At 45.1% G+C, this 18,829-nt stretch overlaps 1 protein-coding gene across 1 annotated transcript in view; it reads right to left on the bottom strand.

Moving 5' to 3' along the window:
• The window catches only part of LOC147732424 (uncharacterized), a 2,559,122-nt gene that overhangs the window by 1,134,511 nt on the left and 1,405,782 nt on the right, over nt 1–18,829 (bottom strand). The gene's annotated exons all lie outside the window — the stretch shown is intronic.

Below are 18,829 nucleotides of genomic sequence, written 5' to 3'. Positions count from 1 at the left end.
TATTTCTTTCGTTCTTTGTCCTCCTTTGTCCATTTTCTGCATTTTCTCTCATGTTCTTGTTCAAAGTCCTATAAGGTAAACATTTGCTGATGCCCACCACTTGCAACCACTGGCACACATTAGCCACTGCAAGTAAGACAACTTCCAGAACATCTAATCAATTGCCAAAAGCACCCTAATGGTATGTGGGAATTATCTGGATCCCTTTGCCAACACACAATTAGAGAAAATGTTTGGGAATCTCCAGAACATATCAAGGATGTTTACCAAAGAACCCCAGATGCGCTTCAGAATATTTGATTTGCACTTGAAAATCACAGAGTACATCAGGTGGTTCCAAGAGCACTCTGGAGTTCATAAACTACATAATAATGGAGAAGACCATATTTAAAGATTGATAGAGTGGCTGTCAGATAAAAAGAAAGACAGGTGCAGTTAGCAGTGGCGGCTTCTCCGCTGTGGCGGAGGAGAGTCACCACACTGCTTAAATGGAAAATAAAATGATATTAAAAATCTTTTATTATCATTTTCTTTTTGATTGACTCAGCTGAGTTTGCTAAATGTGCTGAGTCTGGGGCTGGGCAGGGCCAGGTCGCAGCATCACAAGCAGGGGAGGAGGAGCAGTGGGCACTACAAGTGCACATGTTGGTTGGGTTGGCCGTCCATGGCCCGCCAAACCTACATGCACACTTGGATATCTCCAGGCTATTCCTTGGAGATATCTGCAGGGCTCAGGAGCCCTGGTTCCCAGTCCCTGCTGGAGCGTGAAACCAGCAAGCTCCATCCAATCCAAGCGCTTTCCTCAAGCTGGGAGTAATAGCATGAGAGAAGCGCTGGGATCGCGTCGTGAGCTGGGAGCCAGGTACTATGGGAACAGAGGAGCAGCGCTACACGGTGTGGGAGCAGATGTTTAGTGTATATTTATTTATTTTTCCCTGCACTGCCCTACCACGTAGAATGGACAGCAGCCACGACTGACAAATAGGCAAAAAATCCTAACCACTAGTGAAACATTTCTGGTCACGGTCTAAACTGATGCATTATTATTATTATGATATATTACATATATATAATCTTATTCCGACAACTAGTTAGGCCGATGACACATATACTGACATGCACATTCTATGACAATAACATTGTTTGGAATGATTCTATATTAATCTGTTCAAAATTGAAAGCAAGTAATACTAGGTTCACTTTGTGCAAACAGGTATTTTGCATTATGCTGTTGCCAAGACTCAAGATTGCTAGAAAAAAGACCTCCAATTAAACTAAGGGAAGACACTAAACCTCAGGTCTACCTTTTCCTGACGCCATCTGAGACTTTTTCGTGCTACATAAATGGGGAGAGATACATAGATGCCAGACAGACAGACAGATAGGCAGCCTTAATAAATAAATCTTGGTATTTACATTAATTTTTAATTGGATTTTCCTAATCTTTAAATATTGGTTAAGAGATCAGCTGAAAGCACACGTACAGACAGGTAGATTATTAAACAAGGTACTGGGGCAGAGAATGGAGACTGGAAAGTAGTCCATGTGGCTAATGTGGCTAGCACACACTACTGTCCTGGAGCCACTAAGACTGCACAAGGTAAGCAAGTGACTCTATTTAGTCACTCGACTCTCCAGCCTAAGGGTCAGAAACGGGCGTGGGAGAAAAATTTGGCTCTGCCGGCAAGTGTTGGCAGAGTTATGCCCATTCCGTGTTCCAGCAAAACTCTGCCAATCGCCGCTTGCCAGAGTTTTTTCTAGCACACGGCTTGGCAACATTAAGTTGGCAAGCATGAGCAAGAATTTGTGTTCCCTAGAATGATTTTCAGGTGCAATAATGCCTCCTGGAGAGATTTCTCATTGCGGGTGATCGTGGCAGGTCCCAACCATTTGCATTGAGAAAGCTGCAGCTCGAGTAGAAAATCTACTGTCGTGGCAGAAAGAGGCAGCACCCTCTGGTGCGCCGCGTGGTGCCATTCGTGCTGATTTTACATAATAGAACAAGCCCATAGTGAAAAAAATTAGCATGACCAGTGCAGCATGCCAAATTACACCCACTTGTTGAACTCTGCAGAATCTTGCTGAGTTTTTATGTAACTCCGCGGAATTCCGTGGAGCAAAACTCTGCAAGTTCCACCCACCCCTAGTCAGAAACTGAAATACACCTTGATAAAGCAAATAACACTCAAATGCAATATCTAGAAAATGCTACATCTTCGAAGAATACAACTTTCGTTTACAGCTAAACAGAACGGCCTTTTAAAGTTATGATACTCGGTGGTAATCATAAGATGGCTCCCCTTTTCTGACTGAAGCAGGACTCTGAATATGTGTATAGCATTTTCAAACTAGGCGCTCAATTACCTAATATTGGTTAAATATGCTATTATCATTTTCAGCTGCTCTCAGGTGAACTTGTAAGACTTCAGAATGGTAAACAACGTTTACCCCGACACTTTTACAACGCAGGAAATCACAACGCGGTCGTTGTTACGATCGCTTTGTGATTCCGCATACCATTACTCCGCAAGTCTAAACAACGAATTGCGGAGGGGGGTAGGTGTTGGATTTAACATCCACTGCTTTCCCTAGTGTCCCCACAGACTGGAGTTGGAATAGTAAATTATACTATTCCAACAGAGGACAGAGTCCTCTTTGCACTTTTGCTACTTCGGAGTTGAGCGTTTTGAGCCATTTCACAAATGCATGTAAGCGGAGTCTGTAATACACACATTGATTGTTGTTTAAATAGTCTTTGTAATCCCTGTTGCGCTATTTTCAAGTCTTTAAGGGGCAGCCAGGAGAAGGAAGGCCCAGAGAACGACATTTTGCCTGGCATATCACCTTCACGGTGGAGGTTATTTATAATACTTGTTTGAGTCGATAACTCTATATTTCACTGATTCTTTTTAATCGAAGATCGATGCATTCTTGTAATTAACAAATGTTTTCTTCATTGATCACAGTTGGCATGCAAATCTTTTGCAGATTGTTTTTTTTCTGTTCTTGTTATTAACATACTTGAATCAATAAATGATTGATGTTTGAAAACATTTTGTATGAAGCTGCTTTGCGCAATGGGGGTCTTATTTGAAGGCATTGAAATTGTGTACAAAATTAGCACCTTTAGGGGCAGATTTAAGAGCCCCTTGCGCCACTTTTGCGTCACTTTTCCCATGTTAAAAATTACACAAAAGTGGCACAAGGGGCTTGTAAATAAGCCCCTTAGGGGCGCATTTACAAGAAAGTGACGCATCTGTAGAGATGCGTCACTTTTCCTGCACCACCATGCAAAACCCTTGCGTCACCATGGATGCACCGTATTTACAATACGGTGCACCATGCCGCAAGGATTGACAGATGCGTCAAAAATTCTGATGCATCTGTTGATGGAAAAGTCACGCATTGCTGGAGTTGTGTTGCTAGCACGACGCAACTCCAGCAATTACTGTTGCAGCCTATTTCCAATACACTGCGTCACTCCTTATGCCTGCTTTAAGCAGGCGTAAGGTTTTGATGCAGTGGCGTCCTAAAAGTCACGCAGTGAAATCTTGTAGATTTCACTGCATCACATTTACGAGGCTTTCCTGCGGGAACGCCTACCCTGCATACATTATACCTGATGCAAGTATAATGTCCTGTAGGACTTTACAACGTGACACATCTCCCTAGATGCGTCACGTTGTAAATGGACCGCAACTTTTACGCCACCACTGCGTCACAAAAGTGAAGCAACGATGGCGCAAAAGTGACACAAGGGGTTGTAAATCTGCCCCTAAGTACTTAAAAATATCCACCTCTCTCAAAATATGGGAGCAAAGTTGAACAATATAGCCATGTGATATTGTTCAACGGAAGGGAGCTTAAATTTCTTGGCAGTTGAGATAGTGCAATTTGGAATGTGCCTCTACCTCACCCCAGCACTCGCCACAAGTCCCCCTCTTGAGTACTGAACATGTGAGATGAGCATGTAAAGTATGAGCATCCGTACAATAGCATAAATGTACCCAATCTTTCCTGCAACCCACACTGCCTCCTTCCCAAAGTCATCCACTTTTTTCCTCTCCATATTGAGTGTGAAATGAGTGTAAGTTGAAGCTGCGCCCAGCTTTCTTGCTTCTCTGATCAACTTCCAGGTGACTTCAACAAGGCTGGCACTACATTAAAGCAAACAGGATGCTTGTTCCTTATCATGCCGCCATAAATGGTTCGAGGAGGGTGCCTGACTGCAAGAAATGATTGCAAGAAGCAGTGCCAAAATGGCAAAATAAAGGTTCATCAAAGGATCTCAAATTTCTTGCACTGGAGCTGGGCAGCTTTATTTTCAAGTACGGTAAAACCAACTACTGCACCAGGTAGTGGTGCACTACCTAGATCATAACAGAGAAAAGCAGGCCTTGGTTATCCCTCCCAGGCAAATGTACTTTGACACACAATCCTAAGACTAAATCAATTCGCATTTAGATTTCTTTTCAGACTTCATGTGAAGCTCCATTCTTGCATCCTAGGATTCTCATACATCTATCAGGGTTTCCATCGCTTTCACATATTAGCCTGCCGCATCCTACCTGCGTTGGTAACATCTCAGTGTAATTGAATATCGAGTGCTAACCTTCAAGAAATGTTTCAAATACTGGTCACTCAACCTTGTGACCAAAGTCTGTTTCATTTTAATGGGCCTCCACTTCATTCGCACGTACGTCTGAGTTGGGAACAGGTGAAGCCGCTCCCTGTTAATTCTACACTCTGTCTTTAAACAGTGGTCACAGCAGGGATTGGGCACACACTATTTTTTTTTTGTTTATTTACTCACTGAGCTTTTTTGCATCTCAAGCTTGTCTTCTCATTCGAGTGCAGTTTCCATAGAGTAAAATTCACAAAACGCTCTTATTAATCTTAGAAAGGGCCGGCTTTAGGGCGGTGCGACTGTTGCGGCCGCACTGGGCACTGCCCTTGCAGGGAGGGGGGGTCATTGACCTTAGGGAAGGTGCTGTGTTTAGCGATAATTTACGATTTAAAAGCACAGATTTCCTTGTGCATCCATCTTTCAGGCAGCAATAAAAATGTCAAGATAACTCTTGTGATTAACATTCCTGCTAGTGAAATGAAAGAGATCTGAGTTTTGTGTAGTGACAGTTTTGACTCACCATAAATTAGCACAGAGGGTTAATATGCCTGCTGCAAAGAACAGATCTGGATTTATTTTGCATAGCTGAATGATTTAGTAAAGCCAGCCTTTACCAGCACTTTAAATTAAAAACAAACGAAATGTATGTGAGAGAGGGGCTATTGAGAGATGAGGGTCACCTTTGTCGGTGGTCGTGAAGGAATCCGAGCAGGAGGCCATTGGGAGGAGGACGCTAAAAAAGATTGCTGCACCCAGCACCACCAGTGCAAAAGCCGGCCCTGCTCTTACATATATAGGATCGGACATCATCCATGTCTCTAGTAGGATTAGGTCCCCTATTGGCTGCCCATATATGTCCGACTCCATGCAATATGCTTTTCTGTAGGGACACTGAACTCTTGTAAATGTTCTTTGTTTTCTGTCCTCTGGTACTACCTAGAGCGTACATACAGTCTACTATGAAAGTTTAAAGCCTCTGTCTTTCCAAAGCCTGAGGACCGATAAAATGCCTCTCTTAAAAACAACTTTACTTCCTAATCCTCAGTTGGCACTTGGGCGCCCTTGACTCTTCCTTGGATGCACTTAGTCCCCATTCACTCATCATTTACAAGTTCCACTTACACTCTATGATCAGTGAACACTATGCTGCCTCTTGAAACAGTGGCACTGATTAGATCCTGTGAGTTCACCTAGAGGCCTAAGGGTCTGGGATTCCACTTTCACCACTGATGATCCACAACTCCGAGCGTTTGGCTTAGCTGGGCCATGCAGGACTCAGGTAGCCTGTTAAACATAATAATAATAATAGGCACATTTATAAAGCGCATGGTTACACTCGGCCAGTGTGTCCCCGGGCTGCGGCGCAGCTGCTCAGAATTCCACTCCAGGGGCGTCCCACACTAACTGTCCCGAGGGAAGAGATACGTTTTTAGGTTTTTCAAAAAACAACTCTCCCGGACCTCCATACAGAGACCCAAGGGAAGTGCGTTCCAGTGCAAAAGCAGGCAGCCGGTAGCGTCAACTAGCAGCAAAGGGCTCTGCCACAGCCCTACTCACCGCACATTCCCTACTAAAGCTAAGATGGGGTAACACTTTACAGCTAACACTGACCTGGACTCCTTTGCAGAACTCTTTATTGGACCAGCTGTTCTGCCCTCCTTCTTCTCCTAGATCTTCTCAACAACTACCATGCCTCCCTGCCAGGGAACCATACGAAGTCAACGTGAACATTCTATCCATGACATCACAGAGGCTGCTGTTTCAGGCCGAGTCTCGTGATCACATTCTCACTGCAAATATCCTCTCAGCCTTAAAGAGATGAGAATTACATAAAAAGGCCATCGCTCTGTTGTAAACCATGCAAATAAAATCCACATTTCTGTCTGGGGTTAGAAATGGATCCTTTGCTGGCAGCAGGGCAGAGTGAGTTCTGCCTGAGCTGTAAAAATATGATTGTACTCAATATATCTCAGTGACGGCAGCTCTTCTTCCCCTCAAATTCATTAGAAAATAGAACATTTACAGGCATTATGAAATCGCAAAAGTTCAATAGCAAGATTCTTATTAGTGTAAAGCATTTTTATTTGTAGTATGCATTTTTCATCAGCTCTATTTTCATTTCTGAAATACAACACTTTAGCTGATTTGTAGGAAGGGCTCAGTAGGGGTGGATGCTACAGGATAATGCAATAGCACTGCAATAGCATTTTTTACAAAGAGGATGTAGCAGCTGCACAAAATATAAAGTGGTGTAGCAATAACAAGAATCAAACGAAAAGAGTTTACAGAAAGGCTATATTCCATCTTCACCTTCAAATCTAGAACTATTTTTATGAGAGGTCATTCACAACTTTTGACTGATACTAGCAATTTTCATTACTTTCTGCTGCTCCATTACACCGCCATTTTTTTTTCCTGCCAGACACCTCCATCTCATTCATGGTACGCAGCATGTAAGAGTTCTCCTTGCTGAGATAGTCTGATGACGGTTGAGTCGATCCTTGCCTACATAATTATGTGCCATCTGGTCTGTTCAAGATGCTGGTACCACAACAAAAGCTTGTTAGCTGATTGTATGCCTAAATATACAATTTTTATTATTATATTTATACACACTATAATCAGCAGAGTGACTCACAACTTTGGTCCTGAGGAATGCCTTGAACTATACAGTCATATACAGCAGAAACATTTTGACCACAAGATAGGGTTATATCCATATCCCTATTTCACTATGCTTTTTATTCCTATCCATAGGGGCACTTGAATAAAGTTTTTCACCGCTTTTCCTTTTGCATTCTGCACCCATAGGTAGTAGTACTACACGTGCTATAGAACACACCTGCTCCTTTCCTACGGGAAAGTCGTAGCTCACACTGGGTACTTTGCGGTCCCAGTGTGCGGAGGGGATCCTATGATGAAGCATGTCACCCTAGGGTGAGTGAGGGTTCCTCGTCCAAACATAAGCAGTGCTCCACATTCTCTTACATTTCTTTACCATTTTTAACCCCCATACATAGTGTGAGTTGATCCGATTTTAATCCAAGATGTCCTGCCCTTGGTGTAAATGATGCAGAAGTGCCTGGGGCTTCTTGTAACCTCCAACACAAGGATGGTGATGTTCACATTGCTATTAAATTGCTAGCAGTACACCAAAATATCTGATGATGTTGGGAATCTTTTTATTAGATTGCATGATAACACATCATTTGGGGCTGGAAACTTTCTCCGATGTACCATAGGCTCTCATGTGAGAAGTTGGCCTGGTAAATGTTGTTCGCTAATTAAAGTGCGCACCTTGCACCAGTCCAAACGACCTGTATGATGTGTGAGGTCAAAGATAACCTTTAGAAAGCTATCCTAGTGGTAGCTGTGGAGAGCAGCCTTCAGGCCTAATCTTGAAGGAATGTAAAGCAGCTTGTTTTACCAGATTGTCACCTTTAGTATTAACTAAATGAAAGGAGAACCACACAGTAGTTACACGAGGATACAACACAAAGCACACAATACTTTAGTAAAGAAACAGTTGTAAGTAGCACAATACACAGCGGGCTCCAGGGGGAGACCAGACCACATACTAAAATAGTGGTATAAGAACCATCACTGGAGTCGAGACAGGGTCTAGAGCATGTAGAATCATTGGGACCCCAAGTAACCACCCATGTTGAGTTGGAAGGGACCCCACGGAGGACAGGTGCAGTGTGCTAACACAACCGCGGGCTCCGTACAATTCTATAGAGAAGTCACGTTTCCAGTTTTAAAGTTTAAGGACCCTTCTCAGTGAACTTTGAGGAAACTCTTTGGAACTTAAGAGGTTTGAGAGCCACCCCACCTGTGGATACCGTAGTAGCCGAGTTACCTATCCCAGAGGAGCCGGGTGCATAGGTATGGAGTGGTGTCGGAAACTGCAGTCGTTTTCAATGGAGGGTCGCAAAGAAGAGCTGCTGCTGGGAAGGAACAAAGGGCCATATGTAGGTAGCTAAATACCGGTCAGTAACGGCCGAAATTCGGTAAATTTGCCGTTACCGACCGGTATTTAGGCATTTGAGATGTAGGAGGCCAAATTTAAGGATTCGGTAAATATGAATCGGTAAATACCGTTTCATCATTACCAAATCCAAAGTTACCGAATCAGTATTTACCGAATCCATATTTACCGAATCGGTAAATAAGAATGGAGATGTAGGTAACTTCTAAAATACCGAATTTCATGAAATTCGGTATTTAAGAGTGGGTAATTACCATGGATTGAAAGCAGGTGGTAACCAGTTGCACACCATAAAACAGGCCACAAAATACAACAGTGTGATCACAATGGCGCATTCTACATGATAGCAAGGCGACTGCAGCTACAGGAAGCAGGAGAGAGGCACTGGAGACGGGAGGAATAAGTCTACGGACAGAGTATCACACTTTTCCAATTTACAGAGGCAGAGATCCATGAAAGGTACAGGCTACACCCCCACACCATCCTGGACTTGATAAGGGACCAGCACCCAACACCAAGGGCGCACGCCATACCACCACATGTGTAGGTGCTCTGTAGCTTACACCGGCTTGTACACAAAAAAAGTCCCAAATGTGGCAGTCCAATTGTAGCCATCCATTATGGAAGTCCTGGTTTACTTCACCCATTCCAGGTCAGGTAGTCTGAGCATCCTTAGTGTTTGAGGGCACGCCTACCAGTGCTTGATGCCAATGGATGGCTGTCCTCACTGGCAGTGTGGGCAGTGCCAGCCCCATGGAGCCTGCTGCTCCTCCAGGTGTCAGGTATTGGGGGGGGTTATGCTGCTCCTACTGGTGCTCTCCTCCCTCTCCACCATTCCAGAGCAACAGTATTAGCTGACTGAGCAGTCAGCAGCACCTCCACTGCACTTGTGACCCTCACAAGGCCCCTGGAGACTTCACTGCTGCTGTGTGCCAGTCCCTCCTGCATGTTCACGCAGCGCCTGCAAAGCAGTGAAATGGCAGTGGCTAGGCGGTTGACTGCCCTTGTGTGATGTTCTGCCCTCTGCCTCTCCTTCCGCCTTGTTGCCCTGTCCTCGTCCAACTTGCTGCATAAGAGCAGCACAGACTGGGACATGTCCCGCATGCCCGCAGCCATCTCCCTCATTCCCTCTGCCATAGAGCTGATGCCCTTGTTAATGTTTTCAACATTGACATTTAGGTGCCGCATCTGCCTTTGGACAGACTGGGTTGCCTTCCCCTGCAGCCACTGCCTTTCACCATACTGGCCTTCAGCCACAGAAGACACCAGGACCCTTGCCATGTCGTGATTGACAGTTGTCTCTGGCCCTGCGGCATCTGCCACCTGTGTGGGCCCCCTCGGGGGCGGACTGCTGATTGGCATTGCTGTCCTGCACTGCCACAGTTGTACTGTCATCCCCGTGTCCCCTGCAGAAGACTCCATTTACATTAGTGTGGCCACGACATGCCTTTTGATTTTCTGGACTGCAGGTGTTCTTGCAGCTGGTGACGCAACTAGTTCAGGTGAGGACAGGAGTAGAGGTGAGCCAAAACGCTCTGGGGGGGCCTGCAGCTGTGGTAATGCTGGAGGGTCTTGGGAGGCCTTCAGCTGTGGTGATTCTGGAGGGTCTTGGGAGGCCTGCAGCTGTGGTGACGCAGGAAGGTCTTGGGAGGCTGGCTGTGCTGATGATGCAGCAGTTTCCTGGGTGGTTTGCCCTGCGCTTGTGTTTGCCTCCTGTGTATCTTCCCTCCGTGGTGCACTCCCTTCCTTGTCCTTTGGACGTTTGCGAGATGTCTCGCCTGTGGACAGAAAATTTAATATTAGCTCTGTTTTCCTGCAGCCCTGATAATACAGTTAAATTCTCATCACTGATACACTGTCGCCTCAGCTTGCTCTTCACTGATGTGTGTTGCATGCCTTGTTGTTTGGTGTGCTATCTGACATGGTAAGGGTTTCAATGACTACATCTCCCATAATGCATTGCTGGTATATTCCAAAACCTGTACTGGAGTGCGGTTGACACTACCACATGGGGGAAGGGAAAAGGGAAGGGGAAGGGGTGGGGGTGATTGCTGTGCATGCTTCTTACCTTTTCTGGTTGCAGCTCGGGCTGAGCTGTCTGCATCCCCAATCCCACAGACGCTGTCTGGTTCAATGGTGGACTCCACCAGCTCCTCAAGCTCTGTCAGGGCAGGTGCCCTGTTCCTCCCTCCTGTCAGGTTTGCCTCTTTGTGGAGCTCAGCCATCTTCCTCTTAGTCACTCTCCGGAGGTCATACCACCTCTTTTTCAGGTCGTCAATGTCCCTTGGGGTCACTCCTATTGCATTGACCTTAGCCTGTATTGCCAGCCGGATTTTCCTCTTGGCAGATTCTGCAATGTGCATGGCCACTTCCCAAACAACTTGTGATGTTCCTTTACAACCTCCTCCACAAGGACCTGCAGCTCCATGGTGCTGAATTTGAGCTTTCTCTTCCTCTCTCCACCTTCCCTGTCAGCATCTTTGCTTGCCATTTTGCAGTTTTCAAGCAGAAAAAGTTTCCAAAGGGCTCAAGTACTCTGCTCTGCAAGCCTCTCCAGCAGCTTCAGATTAAGTGCACCTGCATGGGTGTGGCCACTTCCTGGTTGGGAGGAGGGGTGGTTGCACCGGATTGGTTGATTCCCTAATTGTTTCTGTTTTTTAATTTCTGATTCGGTATTTACCGATTCGGAATGTACCGATTCGGTATTTACCGATTCGGTAATTCCGAATCGGAAATTACTGATCGGTTTTGGATAATCAGTATTTTTTTACTGAATCAGTATTTTTTACTGCATTTTTACCTCCTACATGCCAAATATCGATTTCTGATTACTGATGCGGTAAAATTCGTTAAAAAATCGGTATTTAGGAATCGGTATTTGGGATTTACTTACATATGGCCCAAAGTGTCCTTTGGAATCCAAGGGTGGATTTGTGATGAAAGGAATCTGTAGTTCCATTTTGCATGGCCTCTCATGGGTGGCATAATACATGCTACAACACATGGGAGGCCTCTGCGGTACCTATGCCCGGGTAAATGGGTACCATATACGAGGGAATTTTAAGGGTACCTCAATATACAATCTGGAGTGTACCGAAGTACACAGCATAAGATTTTAAGGAGAAAGCAGATAGACTGGGGTCCTGATTAGCAGGATCCCAGTAAGACTAGTCAAAACAATGTACCGCTGGGCAAAAGGTGGGGGTAACCATAAGAAGCAATCCTACTTTTTTACACACACCCCCACCCACCCAAAGTTGAGTCTTCATGTTCTAAGTGGAAATATCTGAAGAGTCCATCTGCATTGGCATTGTTACTCCCAGGTCTATATTCTACTGTATAGTCCATCCCCTGTAGGGAAATGGACCACCTCGCAAATTTGGGGGTTTCACTCTTCATCTGTTTTAGCCATAAGAGGGGCTTATGGTCTAACTGAACAATGAAGTGAGTGCCAAACAAGTATGGCCTCAGCTTCTTCACAGCCCAAACCACAACAAAGGCTTCCCTCTCAATATTTGACCAACGTTTCTCTCTGGGGGTCAACCTTCTGCTGATGAAAGCTACTGGTTGATCATGACCCTCTGCATTAGGTTGTGACAACACAGCCCCTACCTCCAACACAGATGCATCTGTTTGGACAATGAATTGTTTGAAATAGTCAGGACTTTGCAGAATGGGAGCAGTGCACATTGCCTGCTAACTGTCCATTGAACTTTCTTGTGCATTCTTTTAGGTGTGAGATCATTTAAGGGAGTCACTATGGACCCATAGCCCTTAATAAATCTTTTGTAGTACCCAGTCAGGTCCAAGAAAGCTCTGACCTGAGTCTGGGTAATGGGAGCAACCCCAGTACATGATGGTTTGGATTTTGCTCTGCAATGGTTGAACCTGGACTCCACCCACAAGGTGGCCCTGGTACACAACCTTACTCTGCCCTATCTGGCACTTTGTGGCCTTGATAGTGAGACCTGCTTTCTGCAGAGTCTCCAAAACATTACTTAGGTGGGGATATATAATCAAGATTTGCTGCACTATAGGCTTCTAAGCCTGTAATGACTTTGTTCACCCACCTTTGGAATGTGGCAGGTGCATTCTTCATGTGAAAGAACATCACAATAAATTGAAAATGCCCACTAGGGTTGGAAAATGCTGTTTTTGGATTGACACTTTCAGCTAATCTGATTTGCCAATATCCAGCAGTGAGGTCAAATGTGCTCAAGAACTTGGCTGAGGCCAAAGTGTCTATGAGTTCATCTGCCCTAGGAATAGGGTGAGAATCAGTCCTAGTGACTGCATTGAGCCTCCTGTAGTCCACACAAAACCTAATTTATCTCTTACCACCCTGGGTATGAGGTTTCGGTACCCAGACCACTGGACTAGCCCAAGGGCAATCTGATGGTTCAATCACTCCCAATTCAAGCATCTTTTGGACCTCAGTTCTGATGCAATCTATGACATAGTAAGGCTGCCTGTAAATTCTATTCTTAGCAGGAAAGCTCTCACCTGTGTCTACTTCATGAGTACAGTAGGTAGTTTGACAAGAATTCAGAGAAAACATGTGCCTATACTGATTGATGACCTTCTTGCAATCAGTCTGCTATTGCTCAGTGAGGCTGCTTGCCAACGCTACACCATCTACTGAGCCATTATCAGGGTTCTGGGAGAGGAGATCAGGGTGTGGGTCACTCTCTTCTCCTTGTCCCTCATCAGTAGCCATGAGCAATACCATGTCTGCCCTGTCCACATAGGGTTTGAGCCTGTTTACATGGAGCTCCCTGTGGGGGCTCCTGGGAGTTCCAAGGTCTACCAAGTAGGTGACCTCTCCCTTTTGCTCAATGATAGTATGGGGTCCACTCCACTTGTCTTGGAGAGCTGCTGGGGCCACATGCTCCAACACCCATACTTTCTGTCCTGGCTGGTAGACAATCAGTACAACCTTTGGTCATGCCAAGCTTTTTGCCATTCTTGACTTGCCTCAAGGTTTTTGCTGTCCTTCTTCATGTACTCAGCCATCCTGGAGCGGAGACCAAGTACATAGTCCACTATGTCTTTCTTAGGAGTTTTGAGAGGCAACTCTCATCCCTCCTTCACCAAACACAAGGGACCCTTAACTGGATGCCCAAACAAAAGTTCAAAAGGGCTCTAGTCAAACCCCTTTGGTGGGCCCTGTCTGTAGGCAAAGAGAAGGCAGGTCAACAGGACATCCCATTTTTGCCTAAGCTTTTCTGGGAGGCCCACGATCATGCCCTTTAGGGTTTTGTTGAACCTTTTAACTAACCCACTGCATTGTGGTTGATAGAGTGTGGTGACTTTGTAATTCACTCCACACTCCCACTTTGCAGTGATAGAACTAGACATGAAGTTTGCACTTCTGTCAGTTAAGATCCCCTTAGGGAAACCCACTCTGGAAAAAATTCCCAGGATGGCCCTGGCCACCACAGGAGCAGTGGAGGTTCTAATGGGTATTGCCTCTGGATACCTAGTGGCATGGTCCACCACCACTAGAATATACCTGTGCCCAGATGCAGTTGGAGGGTTCATGGGACCAATTATGTCAATCCCAACACTCTCAAAGGGAACCCTCACCACAAGTATTGGTATTAGGTGGGCCTTTGTGGTACCATCTGACTTACCACTGGCTTGACAGGTGGTACAGGAGTGACAAAACTCCTTGGTGACCTCAGACATGTGAGGCCAGTGAAAGTGGGGGAAGAAGCCTGCCCCAAGTCTTGCTTTGGCCTAAGTGACCTAACAAGGGAATATCATGTGCTAGGTTGAATAGGAAGCCCTAAACTTCAGCGGTATGACCAACCTCCTGGTGGCACCAGGCTTGGGGTCTCTACCCTCTGAGTATAGAAGTCTCTCATCCCAATAGATCCTGTGGGACCCCTGATATTTCCAGTAGCCTCAGCAGCTGCTTGCTGTCTGAGGGGTTCAAGAGAGGGGCAGGTTTGCTGCTCCTGACTCAGATCTGCCATGGAAGGGCCCCCTGTTCCCAAGAACTTAACCTGATCAGGTTTCAGTTCATCTGGGACAGTTCCTTCGCACGGACTGGGGTAATCTCCCTCAATAGACTGACCCTTTTAATGAGCCTGGGGGGTAGACACATCCTTACCCCTCCTGCTCCTTCATCATTTCAGGATCCAGGGCCTGTTCAGTAGACATCTGTTTGGCCTCTGACCTAGTCACAGAAAACACATTGGCAGAGATGCTCAACATTGCTGCATGTGTCCTGAGCCCAGGCTGAAGTCTCCAAATCATTACCCAACAAGCATTCCACAGGGAGGTCTGAGCCAACCACAACCTTCTAAGGGCCAGTTACTCTTTCCCAGCTGAAATTAACGACCGCCAAGGAATGGTCTGTCCTGACATTGTTAGCATTGGTCACTTGATGCATCTCACTAAGTATGATCTGGTCAGAGCCCACAAGATCTTATGTCACCACAGTGACACTTGCACCAGTGTCCCTGTATGCCATGGCCTCCTTACTATTGATCAAAGGCTGCTGTCTGTATTTGCCCAGGTTACTGGGACTGAAATATAAGGTGGGAAAATCTATGTCACCATCACAGACAAGTACAGCCTGAGATGGAGTTGTGACTAGGCCGGAACACACCTCAGAACCCATGGTTAACACTATTAATCCCTTGTTCCCTGTACCACCACTTGAAACTGTACAAGGGGGAGCAGTTGCCTCAGGGGCAGTGGTGGTTGCAGATTCATTCTTGACCTTTGGGCAACTGGCATCTTTTGTCCAATGGGTCTTTTCTTACATGAATAACACCAAGGTTTCCTTTTGCCTTTTCCCTTGCTAGAGTGTGACTCCCCCACCCAGATGCAGGGTTTTGGGGCCCTGATGAAGACTTTTGATCTTTACCCTTGTCCCAATTCTTAGCTGGAGTTGTAGAATCCTGCTTTTTCTGATCACCACCAGAGGTCTGGGTTTTCTGCTTCACCGTGGTTCTGACCCACATATCTGCTTCTTTCCCAATTTTTGGGGAGAAGTCAGATCAGAATCAATCAGGTACTGGTGCAACTGGTTTTGGGAATTATTAAGGATCTGCTTCCTCATAATCAAATTGTACAATCCCTTGAAATTACTCCCTTTGCTGCCAAGCAACCAGCCTTCCAGAGACTTAATAGCATAAGCTAAAATGTCTACCCAGTCCTGAGGCTGTGGTTTCTGGGTGTCTCATAACCTAATCCTATACTGTTCAGTGGTTAAGCCAAACCCATCAATGAGAGCACTCTTCAATACTGAGTAATTGTCTGTATCCTCTTCTCTAACAGTGAGGAGCTTATCTCTACCTTTGTCAGCAAAGGAGAGCCACAAGATAGCTGCCCACTGCTCTTGATGGACCCTTTGAACTTTACAGACCCTCTCTAAAGTAGTTATCCATGTGTGGATGTCATCCCCACCATGGTATGGAGGGACTATCTTGCTCAGGTTCCTATTGTCAAAATAATGTTTATTAACTTTAGGGACACTGTTGCTGCCACCATGGCACTCTAGTCCCAATTTCTTCCTAGCTCTCTGGTCTTCTAGGGACTCCTTATCCAGGGCCAATTGCTCTTGCCTGAGCCTAAACCTAGCTTTCGCAAGTTCGAGAAATTGGTATTCCCTATCAAAAGAGTGGTCCCTCTTGTTAGATACAGAGGTTCCTCCCGCTCTATTGAGTGATATGACTCTGCAGAGGGAGATCTAGATCTCCTTGTAAACTCTGCACTCTTCCAGGAGTGAAGAGAGGGCCATGTTGGCCTTCTCCACCCTCTCCAGGTGGGAATCATCTTGATCCTCCTGGCCAGGGATTGAGTCTAGGTCATAAAAGGTGTCACCTCCTGACCTGTCATCATTCCCTGCCCCACCCTCTCTTTCCTGTTCATCTGACCCAGGGGTCTTCCCAAGGTCATCTAACCGTAACACCTCAATGAGACGTTGAGTGTTGGCATTTCTCCCTGTCTTCAGCTTTCTAGAAACACACATGGCTTTCAATTCCTGGAATGTAAACTCATTGTACCTACAAGGCGGAGAGCCAATGGCTTTTCCTTTAGAAGACATACTAAGTGTGGTGTGGTGTATGCACCTACATACCCTAGTGGGAACTAAACTCTCTTAGGTAGGAGAAAAGGTGTGCTAGACCCTTGACTACCCAACCCCCAAGTTCAGTAGAACGTACTTATTCAAAGCTGGTATTATACATACCTAGTACTTTATTGGTTTACAGTTAATCAATACAAAAATGTATCTGGTAAAACAATTGCAAGCTTGAATCCCACCTCTGCCACCAATGTGAGAAGTTGGCCTGGTATATGCTGTCCACTAATTAAAGTGAATAAACAACAAAGATGGCCAGGTTACTAAATTCAATCTATCTATGCCACACTTAGCCAATAATCCTAGTTGGGCAACATTTTCTTTAGGATCATTTTTTACTTATTTACATGTATTTTTTGCAATTCAATATGTGCGAAAACAAGACACTGTTGTTAAGAGAACATTATACACCATTAATACAAACACAAATTACAAATAAATGAAAAATGAAAAACATTCATATAGACACCATATATACATGGGGGATGCCTCCAAATGTTACATTCATGGGGCACCAGTCCTAATATTTTATATACAAAGACGGGCGGCCAATCAATAGTTTCTTAGGGCCTGCCTGTCAACTACACTGGAAAATGTTTTTTTGTTTTATCAGGGTCTAGTAGCAGGAAAGATTATTTGAACTATATTCCTGCAACACCCATTAAACTTCTGGTTCCAGCGTAGAGCCAACGCGTTTTGAACCCTTAGGTTATTCTGGGGTTCTCCTCAGAATATGGACCGGAGGTGGCCTACAACAATAGAAATTGGTGTAAGTGGGGATATCTTTTGTTATACTCAAATAAGCTCAGACTGCACCTGTAGCACCTAGAAATACCTGTGTGTCGTTATCCAGTGCTGCTATCTACCATTCAAGATAGGGCGGAAAATATCTAAAACTGAATATAAAAATGGAAACAAACATCAGTCACTACAGTTTTAGGGCATTACTTCTTGTACCTCTCTTTAAAAAAGACAAGCTTGTGTTTACCTTGGGCCCTTCTTTCTTTCTAGTGCCTGGTCCCTTTTTCCATCAGCAAGTCGCGCTGTGATAAACAAATGGTAGCACTGCGGTGTGAAATAACAATAGCAGACTTGTAAGTTCAAATTCGCTCTATATTGGAAGTTCTTAGCACATAACAGGCAAGGAATTGTACCTCTGAACTTCTTGTGACTGTGAGTTCAGATGCTGCGTCGCCACCTAGATTTCTGGTAAGCAGATCGTATCCTTACTTAATTCTGTGGAAACAAGATGGGCTCTAAGTTTGCTGGATTTAAAAGATTACATAGCGGGCAAAGGGTAGTACCTCTGGACGTCTCGTGACAGAAAAATCAGGTGTGACGTGGATGCCTTGCCTTCTAGTGAGCGGCACATATCCTTAAATCATTTTGTGGAAACAAACGGGAACGACTCTCAGTTTAGGGAAAGTGTAGACTCGATTGTGCACATGTCTACACCTCTCAACAAACTTACTTCGGACCGGCGATCAGGGCTCCGACTTCCGACTATGCTGCTCGATTCTGACGCTGGCACGCATCACGTGATTGACGTGTGCGTGGCGGCGTGTATTTTAAAGACACAGTTGTAATTAGCAAGGACAGAGTATTGCAAAGGCTCTTGGTACTTTGAGTATGGAAACGCGAACAACATAATCACTCACTTGGATCATTGGCACGCGTCACAGAGTTTGCCACGTGTGCGTATCAGCATGAATCTAAAGACATACTTGTGGTTATTGCGCGCAATATATTGCACCGGAGTACCCCTTGCCAATTGTAATGTGATCCACAAGGTTGATGGCAGGAATCTTTTATGAAAAATAACTTCTAAATTGAGTATCCACAGATGGCTATCGTAAATTGCTCAGTTCTGATAATTCATTCATTCCTGTCGTCACTGTATCAAATTTCATAATCAGGAAGGCTTCTTTTTGGGCCAATAATGCATCGGGGTCTCCACCTACACCTGCATGAACTTTTATAACTGCTAGAATAGTCCACTTAAAATCATTTGGACCATGATTCATATGCATGAAGTGGGGGACCAGCGGGGCTGTTAAGACTTTGTTCTTAATCCTTGAGCGGTGCTGAATGATTCGTTGACAAACTTCCTGGGTTGTTT

This window comes from Lissotriton vulgaris, chromosome 2_1 (assembly GCF_964263255.1).
Source record: "Lissotriton vulgaris chromosome 2_1, aLisVul1.2, whole genome shotgun sequence".
In the NCBI taxonomy this organism is placed as follows: domain Eukaryota; kingdom Metazoa; phylum Chordata; class Amphibia; order Caudata; family Salamandridae; genus Lissotriton; species Lissotriton vulgaris.
The sequence above is the reverse complement of the archived record's forward strand: the minus strand, read 5'-3'. Positions and strand labels throughout refer to the sequence as shown.